This window comes from Rattus norvegicus, chromosome 12, assembly GCF_036323735.1.
Source record: "Rattus norvegicus strain BN/NHsdMcwi chromosome 12, GRCr8, whole genome shotgun sequence".
In the NCBI taxonomy this organism is placed as follows: Eukaryota; Metazoa; Chordata; class Mammalia; order Rodentia; family Muridae; genus Rattus; species Rattus norvegicus.
In genome coordinates, this window is record NC_086030.1 from 3,506,581 (window position 1) to 3,519,957 (window position 13,377).

At 36.7% G+C, this 13,377-nt stretch overlaps 3 pseudogenes; 2 read left to right on the top strand and 1 right to left on the bottom strand.

Annotated features, from left to right (window-relative positions):
* LOC134481245 (ralA-binding protein 1-like) overlaps window positions 1–9,105 on the bottom strand; it is a 48,747-nt pseudogene extending 39,642 nt beyond the window's left edge.
* On the top strand, window positions 2,013–2,204 carry LOC134481247 (thioredoxin-like protein 4A; annotated as a pseudogene).
* On the top strand, window positions 2,315–2,973 carry Naa11-ps10 (N(alpha)-acetyltransferase 11, NatA catalytic subunit, pseudogene 10; annotated as a pseudogene).
* Window positions 9,106–13,377: the final 4,272 nt, after the last annotated feature.

The following is a 13,377-nucleotide window of genomic DNA, read 5'->3' on the forward strand; positions in this document are numbered from 1 at the left end:
ACTCAGCTATCAAAAACAACGAGTTTATGAAATTCGTAGGCAAATGGTTGGAACTGGAAAATATCATCCTGAGTGAGCTAACCCAATCACAGAAAGACATACATGGTATGCACTCATTGATAAGTGGCTATTAGCCCAAATGCTTGAATTACCCTAGATCCCTAGAACAAACGAAACTCAAGAAGGATGATCAAAATGTGAATGCTTCACTCCTTCTTTAAATGAGGCAGGGAAGGGAGAGGCAAAGATTAAAACAGAGACTGAAGGAACACCCATTCAGAACCTGCCCCACATGTGGCCCATACATATACAGCCACCCAATTAGACAAGATGGATGAAGCAAAGAAGTGCAGACCGACAGGAGCCGGATGTAGATCGCTCCTGAGAGACACAGCCAGAATACAGCAAATACAGAGGCGAATGCCAGCAGCAAACCACTGAACTGAGAATAGGTCCCCTATTGAAGGAATCAGAGAAAGAACTGGAAGAGCTTGAAGGGGCTCGAGACCCCAAAAGTACAACAATGCCAAGCAACCAGAGCTTCCAGGGACTAAGCCACTACCTAAAGACTATACATGGACTGACCCTGGACTCTGACCCCATAGGTAGCAATGAATATCCTAGTAAGAGCACCAGTGGAAGGGGAAGCCCTGGGTCCTGCTAAGACTGAACCCCCAGTGAACTAGTCTATGGGGGGAGGGCGGCAATGGGGGGAGGGTTGGGAGGGGAACACCCATAAGGAAGGGGAGGGGGGAGGGGGATGTTTGCCCGGAAACCAGGAAAGGGAATAACACTTGAAATGTATATAAGAAATACTCAAGTTAATAAAAAAAAAAAAAGAAACTAAAAAAAAAAAAGAAAGAAAGAAAGAAATACCACCAAATGGTCTGTTCCATGGAACTGTGAAATTGAAAAAAATTAGAGTCATGATAAATAGTAAAATTCTTAAGGTTATTATGCATAAAAATAACTTATGTCTGTGGCCATCAATTATGGTATAGGTATATTTGGCAGTCTCTACATGATTCTACCACTAAATGACCTAATTTTTGTACTGCCGTGCTGTCATGTGACACTTTACCATCCCTAAATATAATATTTCTCATATTTGATAAGAGAGAAACCATAAGCATTAAATAACAATCTTTTGAGATTTGACCAGAGGAATAGAAAACATTCAGAGAACAAAAGGTGATTTTCTCTTTTGTCAGAGTCTATGACAAATGCTTTTCCTTGTAAAGACCAAAGTCACAGAGCCTAGAATGCTCATAAAACTTGTGTTTGTGTTATTTGAGTCAACTTTGTGATGACACTAAGAATTTGGATAGAAGAATGAAAAGAGCTCAAATTTGGAGTATGGATGAACTTTTCATGTGGAAAAAATTTGAATTTTGATGTATGATTGATTAGAGAAGAAGGCACATGCTACACAATCCCTGTGATTCCATCAACTACACTCAATATAATATCAATATGCCATGAGCACATCTTCTAATGAAAGATTAGAATGTAAATTTGAAATTTTCCTGAACTCTGAAAATTATACCTGACTCTGATGGTGTAATGATACCAGTCCTTTTTAGTTGACTATAAAAATCAGTGATATTCTGCTACAGAGACATTCAAATAATTGGGTATTGCATGAGTAACTTTTCTCATTCAACTAAATACTAATTTTTAAGAAAATGTGCGAGTACATAAAGTATTTTTCAAATTTAATTATACTACACAATATTATTGGGAAGAGATAGATCTGTGTACTTTTAAGATACAGATAAAATCAGATCATTTTGGGAAGAAGAATGTCTAGGATAAATAAGATCTTGTCTTGTCCACATTCTTCTAGGACAATGCACCTCTGTCCTGCCCCATGGATCTTGTGGAGTCTTGAACATCACAGATCAAAACTTAAAGCACACTGGTGCTGGGTGGAGGGTCCGTTGGTCCGGCCCTGTGGGCTCACACGAGGTTAGAGGTAGCTCGCCAGGTCATGCTTCGCAAACACGTTCAAGATGTTGTACATGCTTCCGCATTTAAACAATGGCTGGCAGGTAGACCAGCCAATCCTTTCAGACGAGGACTGCGTGGTCGTCATTTACTTCGGACACGACTAGGACTCCACTTGTGTGAAGATAGACAAAGTTCTGTACAGCATCGCCGAAACGAAATGGAAGATAGTGAGAAATCTTCCTCATCTTGTATGAGTTCCGTTTGGATAAAACAGGTGTCTTAAAGCAAATGGTGCTGGTGTCTCTTGTGCTCTGTGGCATCCTCTCTGATTCTCCCGAGTCTGATAGGCTTTTCTGCCGCCAATATGAACAAGTGCTGGGCTCGGCCATATGACCTGATAAACATACAACACTGCAACCTCCTCTGCCTGCCCGAGAACAACCAGATGAAATACTACTATCATGGCCTCTCGTGGCCCAGCTCTCCTACATTGCTGAGGATGAGGTTGGGAAGATTGTGGGTTATGTTCTGGCCAAAATGGAAGAGGATCCTGATAACGTCCCTCATGGACACATCACCCCACTGGCTGTGAAGCGCTGCCACCTAAGCTTTGGCCTGGCCAAGAAGCTAATGGACCAGGCCTCCCAGGCCATGATAGAGAACTTCAGTGCAAAGTATGTCTCCCTGCATGCCAGGAAGAGCAACTGAGCAGCCTTGCACCTCTGTTCCAACACCCTGAACTTGCAGGTTAGTGAGGTGGAGCCCAAGTACTATGCAGATGGCGAAGATGCGTATGCTCTGAAGCGAGATCTCTCACAGATGGCAGATGAGCTGAGAAGGCAACTGGAGCTGAAGAAAGGCAGGTATGTGGTTTTTGGTTCCAAGGAGAATCAGGGTAGCACACTTCCTGGTTCCGAAGAGGCCTATCAGCAGGAGAACCTGGTTGGAGATGACAGTGGCAGTGATGGCAAAGATAGCACTGATGTCCTTGACAGCTTGCAGACCTTGGGGGCCGCCTCTTAGGACGTGCTTGAGCACTACAGGTCCTCCTATTTTAGTCATATTGTTCTTGGGAACCTTGTTCTGCAGTCTAGTGACCTAAATGGCTCTCCTTTCGATGCTTAGCAACCTTTTGCATAACCTGTGTAATCATGGAGGCACACCTGGACACAGATCCTGTTGTGTCGGAGTCAAGGAGGCCTGAGGACTGCCATGCAGCGCCTTTCTTGGCTTCTTCATGCTGCCATCAGATTCTGTTCAGTGCTGTACTGGTTCTGTATATCCTGCAGGTTTCCAAACCCTAGAATGCTAAACAGGAGGTGGGGACAACTTGAGAATACCCCAGCATCCTGCCTTTGCCATTGTTTATCTGTCTTTTACTTGGAGTAGAACCGTCAAGCTAGTCCCCGTGCCCTCTCCCTTGTGGGGAGTTACCCGCTCTTGCTTTCTGGGGAACTGCCTGGCCTTGCCCTCCCTCCTTTTGAAGAAGAATGCTCTCTTTCCTGGTGGGAGACGATGATAGGTTCTGGACAAATATGGGAGCAGAATTTGTAGATCTTAAGGAAATGACAAGCAGAAATTAAACTGCAATCTCTAACCTGAACAAATAAAGATATAAGGAGAACAGAAAAACCCAAACAAACAACAAAACAAAAAACAAAAACAAAACAAAAAAACCATAAAGTACCTACCTACATGTGGAAATGGATATAATGAAAAGTATAGAAAATGTAGGATCATCATAGAAGGAGGAAAGTTGAGTTGGCATCCTGTATACAATCAGACTAAAATTGACTCTATTTTTGCAAACATTTTGGGATGATGAAAGCATTTGGTGAAAGGAGTTACTAGATAGATACACACTCTTCAATGGTCACCAATAGCCATAGCCTGATTATTGTTTTCTAATTGGAGAATATTAGAATGAATATACTCATTCACTGGGAAATGAATTACACTCCATTAATTTGACCCACAATTTCTGAAGTTATCATCTTGTGATCACAGGTCTGAACTCTAGGTCTTACCGAAAGGTGGCAACAACATGTCCCATCGGCCAGTATAGGTAAATGGACTTGGGAGCAGCAGTGTTGTCAGACCTGAATGCATCCACTTCATAACTAATCCACAGGTAAGCCAATGGAATGACGTTTTATCTTAAATTTCTTATTTCTATAAAGAGAATCAAATATCTGTTAGTTTAATTTGCATTGTAGTTGGTGTTGTGGTAAAACCACGTTCTTCCTGCCCCAGAGCAAAAAAGGACACATCCATTGCTAAGTCTAAGCACCGCAGCACTTACAGAAAGCCACCTGTATCAATATTTCTTACCTGAATTTAGTTAAGGAGTAACTATTTTGCTTTGATTTTTCCCATAATACACAAAGGAAATTATTTCAAGATTTTTTATTTTAATTAATTACATGGAAAAATCTTTCCAGAATATAAACAAAAATATTGTTTGACTTAGTAAAATTTTCTGTTGTCTATCTCCCTGTACTAAAATATTCAATAACCTCATTCCAGTAGCTCCTGTAGAAAACCCGCAAACTATATATCACACAAGTAACCAAAAAGGCGATCCTTTTTTCCTTTAGTTTAGCCAAATAATTAGAATAATGTCTTCCTATCAAGCATTCTGGTATTATTAGAAGTGTTTTTAAGAAACAATAATGTTTGAAGCATATTTTCTCCTTTTGTCATTCTTTTTTGAGTAATTTGCTCTTCGAGAATTCTACATTAAAATACAACGCATTTGATGATTGTTTTTGTCACTTTCTCCTTCCATTCTATCTCCTGACAGATCTCCCCACACTCATGATTTTTTTTGTATTTTTTTAATGATGGATGTTTCATTTGCTGTGTAAGCCTAGGTATTGAACTTTCCTTCAGATACTCGTGAGCTAATATGTGGCTAGAAAACTGAAGATAATGACTCCCTCTCGAATTCAGGGGACAGAATATCACAAGAATAAATCATGGTTCAAAAATCCTGTATATAAACCTTTAATATTCAAAACATGGGAAGACTAATTGCACTACAAAGAAAGATTCCTCATATAATCTAATGTAACATACTATAGTTAAAATACAAGCCATCATGCAACATGTACTTCAAGATATACATACACACATGTCTCAATAATGAGATGTTTATATTTACATTTTATATTCACCATTTAAACATATATATATACATACATATATATATATATATATATATATATATATATATACACACACACATATGTATATCTCAAAATTCCCAAGAAATGCTTGAACCTGAAACCTCTAATTCCAATGTCTGATAAGAGATAATCTTCCTTAAAAATGGAAATAACGATAATCACTTCTTATAAACTTGATAAACTTCTTTCCATAATGTGAAGGAGAATCTAAACATAGTTTTAATTACAATTGCAACATGACAGAAGGGACTGTATGTACTGCCTTTAAGAAACCAACCATTTCTGTTTCCTTTATTCTCAACACAAAGTTAAGTTTACTTCCTTCCATCAACTATACTTATATGGCAAATGATCAGTTTATTTCTTTTTACATTTCTGATGAGTTGATTACTATCTTTTAAAATAAAATGTGAAGATTTCCCACTGTGGAAAGAAACGGAGCTCTGTACCAAAAAAACAAGAAAGATGGACAGATTGACAGATACCCAGTCCATTCTTTTATTTTCAGCCTGCCTCAGACACTAATTACCATTTTCTGTGAAGGAGCTTACATGACTGATCAGGGTTGCCAGAAAAACGTACCCAGTTGGTGTATTTATAATGTATAGAAGAACTCTCACCTGAATATTTTATTTTTCTCACAATCTGTGAAATGGATCTTCTGGAAAATGATTCACTGATGATCAGAAAATTTAACCCCTGCCCCCGCCCAAAACGGAATAGACTATTTTATTGATGTCTGTCTGATAAATTTATGTACTTATGAGAACACCACTTAAGATATTTACTTGATATTATCAATACCAGCATCACATATTCTAGAAGGCTGTGATCATAAGTAGTGGAGATTATATATGATGTCATCCCAGAAAATATCTCTATGGTCATAAATTCTAATATAACCAAGTACACAGTTTCATTCAATCACAACAGTTTTCTCTAGTGTCTGCAGAATCACCAAGCAAGACTTAGTGCCAGCAGTTTCCCTTGATAGTGGAGAGATAGAAGCTGCTTCCTGTCTCTTCATGCTAATCTGGAAGCTATGAGGTCAGGAGACTTACATATGTAGCCCCTTACGACCAAAAAACTTGCTTCTCTAATCTATTTGTAAACAGCAAGCAAGAAGGCTCCTGCTTATCAGGAGTTTAATATTTTATTTAGAGAAATGTGTCACTATATAGTTCACAGGGCTCTCATTACCAGTTGTAATACTCCTAAGTTAGTTTTTAAAAAATGCTAGAAATGTGGGCACATGCCTGCATAACTGTCTCCTTGGTAGCTTGTCACTAATCTTTCACCAGATTCAAACAGCAGAGTAGTACTTTAATTAATTAATTTTTTAAATGTGCCCAAAGAATGTGTCAAAACAAATTGAGAAATATATAGGAGTAGTCCAGTAAGCGTCAACCCTACTCAAAGAAGTATATGCCATTAAGGAAACTTGAAAGTAAGAGAAATCTCCCCTAGGATTGTCAATTAGATTGCCTATCTAATACCAAATACACATTCCGGAAAAAAATAAATACAAGGAATATTATACTGACTGAGTAGGTTATATTTAAGTACTTAGAAACTGTACATATATATGTATCAATGCATAGCTATTATATATGTATATCTTATGTTAGCTTACATATAAAATAATGTGTAAGAATGAGTAACAAAAAATAAAACCAGAAAGCCATGATTTCAAAAGAGAACAAGGAGGGGTATATGGAAGGATGTGGAAGGACATGGAAGAGGAAAAAGAAGGAGAATGTAAAGTAATTATAATCTCAAAAATAAAGGAAGTTATAAACAGTTTTGTACCCTTAGGCCTTTCCACTGAGTAGCCTTTTATACTAAGGAAAGCATGATGCGTATACTTACAGTTTACTGGATACCACCAAAATGTCATCAAACAAGGTCAGATATCATTTCTTTCTTTTCCACCCTCTTTGGATAACCGCAGCACCCTGGTAAACCACGGTTAGATTTTCTTGTCCTACATCTTCCTCCTTAGTCGTGTCCATATTAAAAAAAAAACATTTCTCCTGATGCAGAGCTCCACCTCGAGAACAAGTGTTCAGTGGATAAGTTAAAAACCAATGTTCATACTGGATTTCAAAGGGTGAACGGTGTTAAAATGCAGACTCAGTTTTCCAAGCATGATTCTGCTGAGCTATAGACAGCTTTAAAATGTAACAGAAACTATGTCATGGATGAAGGGAACTACTGGGAACGTATTGAAGAAGTAGGATCTTTTCAGAAGTGGGACCCTTTTCAGAAGTGTCATGGGAATAGTTTGAAAAAGTGTAGTTGGTAGAATATAGAGCAATGGTTCTCAAACTCTAAATGCTACAGCACTTGAATGCAGTTCCTAAACTTGTAGCGATACCCTTCAATAAAATTATTGCATGGCTACTTTATAACTGAATTTTTTGAAACTTTGATAAATCCTAATGTAGATATACATTATGTCACATATCAGATATGATACTCTGAGAAAATGCTATAACTAAACCTTTGTGAGCTAACATTGTAGATGTGCTGTAAATAATCAGGTTATCTTGATTTAAATCAGTTAGATCTCTGGGAGAGTCTCAGAATTGCCAGGCTTGGTCCAGCTCAAGATACAAGAAAGAAAGATTCCTGATAGTTGCAAACAAAACAACAACAAGAACAACAAAAGGAAAAATGAAAAAAATACAAGAATTCATCAAAAAAATTTGTGAAATTTGTCTTGTCTAGCAAAGGTAGACATTTCCCCTGACTGTGGCAAAAGGGACATACGACTCTCCATTGACTTGTTCATATTAGGATATCAATTTCCATTCTGACCTTCTTTATTCTTGAAGGAGGTAATCATACTTGGTATAAATTTAAAATCCCACATCTAGGTTACAGACATTTTCCAACATCCTCATTCCCTTCTTCATTATACTAATTCCTAACATGTGCTAGAATCCCCTTCCTCTCTTTGTGAGTCCTTTTCTGTGACTCTCTTCTGATAGTCTTCCTTGTCTTTTTCCAGACTTGGTCAAGCCTGTTTCTGTTTTCTATATTCTGAAATTTTCCATCTGCCTCTGAACATTTTTCTTTCTTATCCATAATAAAATTGTTCCCTATAATAAGGGAGTGGCTTCTGTTTTGGTGGTTTCTTTATCGTGCCCTGCTCTTTCAGTTTGGATATTTAAAATATATACTTACTCAAGTGACTATAATTCATCCCACTATATATGTTACATATTTCAAAGAATATGTACAGAAATGTCATAGCTTTCACTTAGAAAGGACTTAAGACTCACTTGAATCAAAAGGAGAACAGACAATAGTTGCCATCACACACATCAAGCAATATTATAAAGATATGTTTAAAAAAAGAGTAGTACCTCAGCTTCATGAACAAAATTTTAATTTAATGACCATGTCATGAAAGTTGTGCATGTCTCCTCTGAGTCAGTGTTAAATTCTGAGCATTAGATTACAAACGGCACAATGTGTGTTGGAAACAATAACAATTTCTTAAAAACCAGAGAATTCTTAGATTGTGGGTTAGATTTACCAGTTTCTTAAAATAAAAATCTACAGTCATGGGGGGTAAAGTAATTGGATTGAGCATAAAATTATCCTCACTTCTAACTTGTACAGTTTTTAAAGCTTTACAAAAATTATTCTCCTGTGTAGCACAAAATATACCCCTCTCCATGTGATAACTGTGTTTCTGTAGAAGATTGGTACTGAATATTGCTACAATGATTACCCTATCAAGAAACCACTGCTGAGTTGAGTTATTTCATATGATTTTGAATAATCAAGACAGAACACTTCATGATACCATAAGTCTATCCTGAGAATCAAATTATATAAATATATACCTTTTTAGTAGAGCCTGCGATGAAGAACTTAAAAAAAATGTGAAATTTACATTTGCCTTCCTGCCTCTAGACGCCAAACTGGTGACTACAGTGGCTAGAAAACAACTGAAGTCTCAGGATTCTGTAGTTGTCAGGCTGAAGGACCATTGTGATGTCAATATTCTAAGGCACATGTCATCTGGCAAAGTGACACGTGCATTTCATTTACTCTCCCTGTGGCTTTAAAACATAATTTTTGTACACAGGTGGAACCACAAGTGTTGTAATGAATAACATTTTCACAGCTATAAATATACATATAGATGTAGATATACCTATATGATATAGATGAGATAGAAGACACATACATGGATAGATGGATAGATAGATAGAGAGAGTGAGAAAGAGAGATAGAGAGAGAGAGATAGAGAGATAGAGAGATAGAGAGATAGAGAGATAGATTGATAGAGAGATAGAGAGGGATGGATGGATGGACAGATAGATAGATGGACAGATGGTTAGACAGACGTGTATAGGAAGATATTGATTTAAAATATTGTGAAATGCATATGAATCTTCAAAAATTGTCAATTCTTATTTTTTCAACCTAAGGTTCCTTATGAAAAAGGTAGCATGGAGACTTCTTTAACACTGAAAACCTTAGAACTGAACAGACACAAAATCACAAGGAACTTTAAATTGTAATGTGCTTTCCTGACATAGAATCAGAAACCTTCACACACTTCTGTGAAGTTAGAAAGCTTTGAAGGATACAGAGGAGGACACACAACTATCAATATATAGTAAATTTTATAGAGTAAAGTCTAAATTAATCTAATTAATTTGTAAATTAAAATTATTAACCTAATAAATTAATTAAATTACTATTACTAAATAACTCAAAGTATTTGAACTTATACCCAATTTGTTTGGTCTTAGTCAGTGAAGTTTTTTTAAAACAAAACAAAGTAATAAAAAAAAAAAAAAAAAAAAAAAACAGAAGAAATACAAGACCAGCATTCACTTTTGAAGTTCTCAGGAAACTTGATTTTCCTCGTTTGTGTTCAAAGATTAACATCCATAGGTTATCTTCTCTAGGCATTTTTCTTCCTGTCCAAAGGGCTTAGATTTGGTTCCTATTGTTTACTTTTGGTGGCTTACACATCTTATAACCCTATCTTCAACTCACCCTGCATCCTCTTTTGGTCTTCATAGAGAGCTCCATGTGTGCCATACTTTTATATAAAAATTAAAATAATTTATAAAAATATTAGCACTCCCTTATTCATAGAATATGGTAACACATTTAAAAAGTAATTTAAATGAATTATAATTTTGTACTTTTGTAATTAACTGAAGCTCTACTTAATAAAATACTATAAAGTTTCATAAATTCAGTAATCCTGCCATAACTAGCACATCAGGCATATAGAAAGACATTCTGGAGTATGGTGTTGATCATGATTATATCAAGAGAAAAAACAGTTAAGTGATGATATAGTCCGCTTATATTAATCTGATTTTGTATGAGAAGTTCAATGGAATATGTCTTCCATGATATGCTGCTTCTGGTTAAATGTAAGAACCTATGTTTAATTCTATATTTTCTTTTCTATCAAGCTTCACATTACCTATTAGAGCTCAATCCCTTTCAAAACAACATTATATAAAGTCCAGATTTAACGTAATTTTTCAGTAAGTAGGAAAATCTCTGCCTTGCAAAGATAAATCATATTTTCCCATATAGAAATTATCTCCATGTTTTAAAAGTCTAATTGTGTCTATTCTATACATTCAGTGAAGCTTGGTTATCATTTGCTTAACAGCTAATATTCACGTGTAGGTGATATAGGACATATTTGTCTTTCTGGGTCGAGGATACCTCACTTGGGATGTTATTTGCCTGCAAATTACATGATGCCATTTTCTTTAACAACTGTGTAATATTGGAATATGTAAACTATCAAATTTTATTCATCCATTCTTCTTTAGAGAGGCATCTAGCTTATTTCCATCTTCTGGTTATTGGGAATAGAGCAGCATTAAATATGGTAGAGAAAGTCTCTCTCTGATATGATGAAATATGCTTTGGGTTTATGTTGAAGAGTGGTATAGCTAGACCTTGAGATAAATTGATTTCCAACTTTCTGAGGAACCTCCATACTGATTTTCATAGAGGATAAAAAGTTTGCATATTTTTATTAAAAACCAATTTTTTTATTTTTATTTACTTTGTACATTTGTCCTCTATAGAATGTATTGTTGGTTAAAAATCTTTTCCCATTCTGTAGGTTCTTGATTTGCCTAATGACAGTGTCTTTTGTCATGTATATCTTCTTGGTTTAAGGAGGTCCCATTTTTATTAAATTTTGGTGTTAGCACTTTCACTAATAGAGTCTTGTTCAGAAAGCTTTCTCTTCTGTCAGTGAGTTCAAGGTTATTCATTACATACTCTCCTATCATATTGAGTATATCTGGCTTATTGTAGTTTTGTTGTATTTGTAGTTGAGTTTTGTACAGGGTGATAAGTATAAACCTATTTTAATTCTCCTGCATGCAGACATTTGATGAAATCTACCATAGGTATGTAAATTTGTGTCTGGCTTATCAGGCCAATTCTTTTTATCACTGTGTCTGTTTTGTGACAATACCATACTTTTATTATATCACAGTGTTTTAGATATCCAGTTCTCTCTCTCTCTGCCTCTCTCTGTCTCTGTCTCTCTGTCTCACTGTCTCTATCTCTCTCTCTCTCTCTCTCTCTTTCTCTCTCTCTCCCTGTGTATGTGTGTGTGTGTGTGTGTGTGTGTGTGTGTGTGTGTGTGTGTGTGTGTTTTTACTTCCATTTGAAGTTGAGATTAGTCTATTCAAGATCTGTCAACTGTACTGGAATTTTGATGTTGATCACACTGAATCTAATAAATACTTTTGGTAGAATGACCATTTCTTTTTTTTTTCTTGGACACTCTCTTTATCTACACTTCAAATATAATCCCCTTTCCTGGTTTCTCCTCCCCCCCCAAAAAAAACCCTATTCCATCCCCACACCCCTGCCTCCATTAGGGTGCTCCCGCAACCTACCTACCCACGCCCTCCAACCTCCCCAAACTGGCATTCTACTATAATGAAGCATCAAGCCTTCATTGGAGCAAGGACCTCTCCTCCTATTACTGCCCAACAAGGCTGTCCTCTGTTACATATGCGACTGGAGACATGGGTCACCCCATGTGTATTCTTTAGTTGGTGGTTTAGTCCCTGGGAGTTTTGGGGTGTCTAGTAGGTTGATCCTATTCTTCATATTAGGTTGCAAATCCCCTCACATACCTAAGTCCTTTCTCTAACTCCTCCAAAGGGGACCCCATTCTCAGTCCAGTGTTTGGCTGCAAGGATTTGCCTCTGAATTTCTCAGGCTCTGACAGAGCCTATCTGGAGACAGCTTCTGTCAACATGCAACACTTGGCATTTCCAATAGTGATTAGGTTTTGATGACTGCATGTAGGATGGATCACCATGTGTGGCAGGCTCTGGATGGCCTTCCCTACAGTCTCTGCTCCACACTTTGTGTCTGTATTTTCTTCTGTGATTATTTTTCCCCCTTCTAAGAAGAACTGAAATATCCACACTTTTGTCTTTCTTCTTGAGCTTCATGTGGTCTGTAAATTGTATCTTGGGTATGCCAAGTTTTAAGATTAATATCCACTTCTCAGTGAGTACATATCGTGTGTGTTCTTTTCTGATTGGGTTACCTCATTCAGGATGATATTTTTTACTTCCATTTATTTTCCTAAAACTTTCATGAAGTCATTGTTTTCAATAGCTGAGTAATTATCCATTGTCCAAATATACCACAGTTTCTGTATCCATTCCTCTGTTGAATGACATGTAGGATTTTTCCCAGCTTCTGGATATTATAAAGAAGGCTGATATGAACATAGTGGAGCATGTTTCCTTGTTATATGTTGGAGCATCTTTTGGGTATATGCCAAGGAGTTGTATAGCTGGGTCCTCAAATAAAACTGTATCTAATTTTCTAAGGAAATGACAGACTAATTTCAAGATCATTTCTTAAGACTGTTCTAAAAGCAAGAGTCGACAAATGGGACCTCGTAAAATTGCAAAGCTTCTGTAAGGCAATGGACACTGTCCTTAAGACAAAATGTCCATCAACAGATTGGGAGAAGATATTTACCAATCCTACATCTGATAGAAGACTAATGTCCAATACATACAAATAACTCAAGAAGTTAGACTCCAGAAAATCAAATAACCCTATAAAAATGGGATACAGAGCTAAAAAAAATAATTCTCAGCTGAGGAATTTTGAATAGCAAAGAATTACCTAACGAAGTGGTCAACATCCTGAGTTATCAGGGAAATGCAAATCAAAACAATCCTGAGATTCC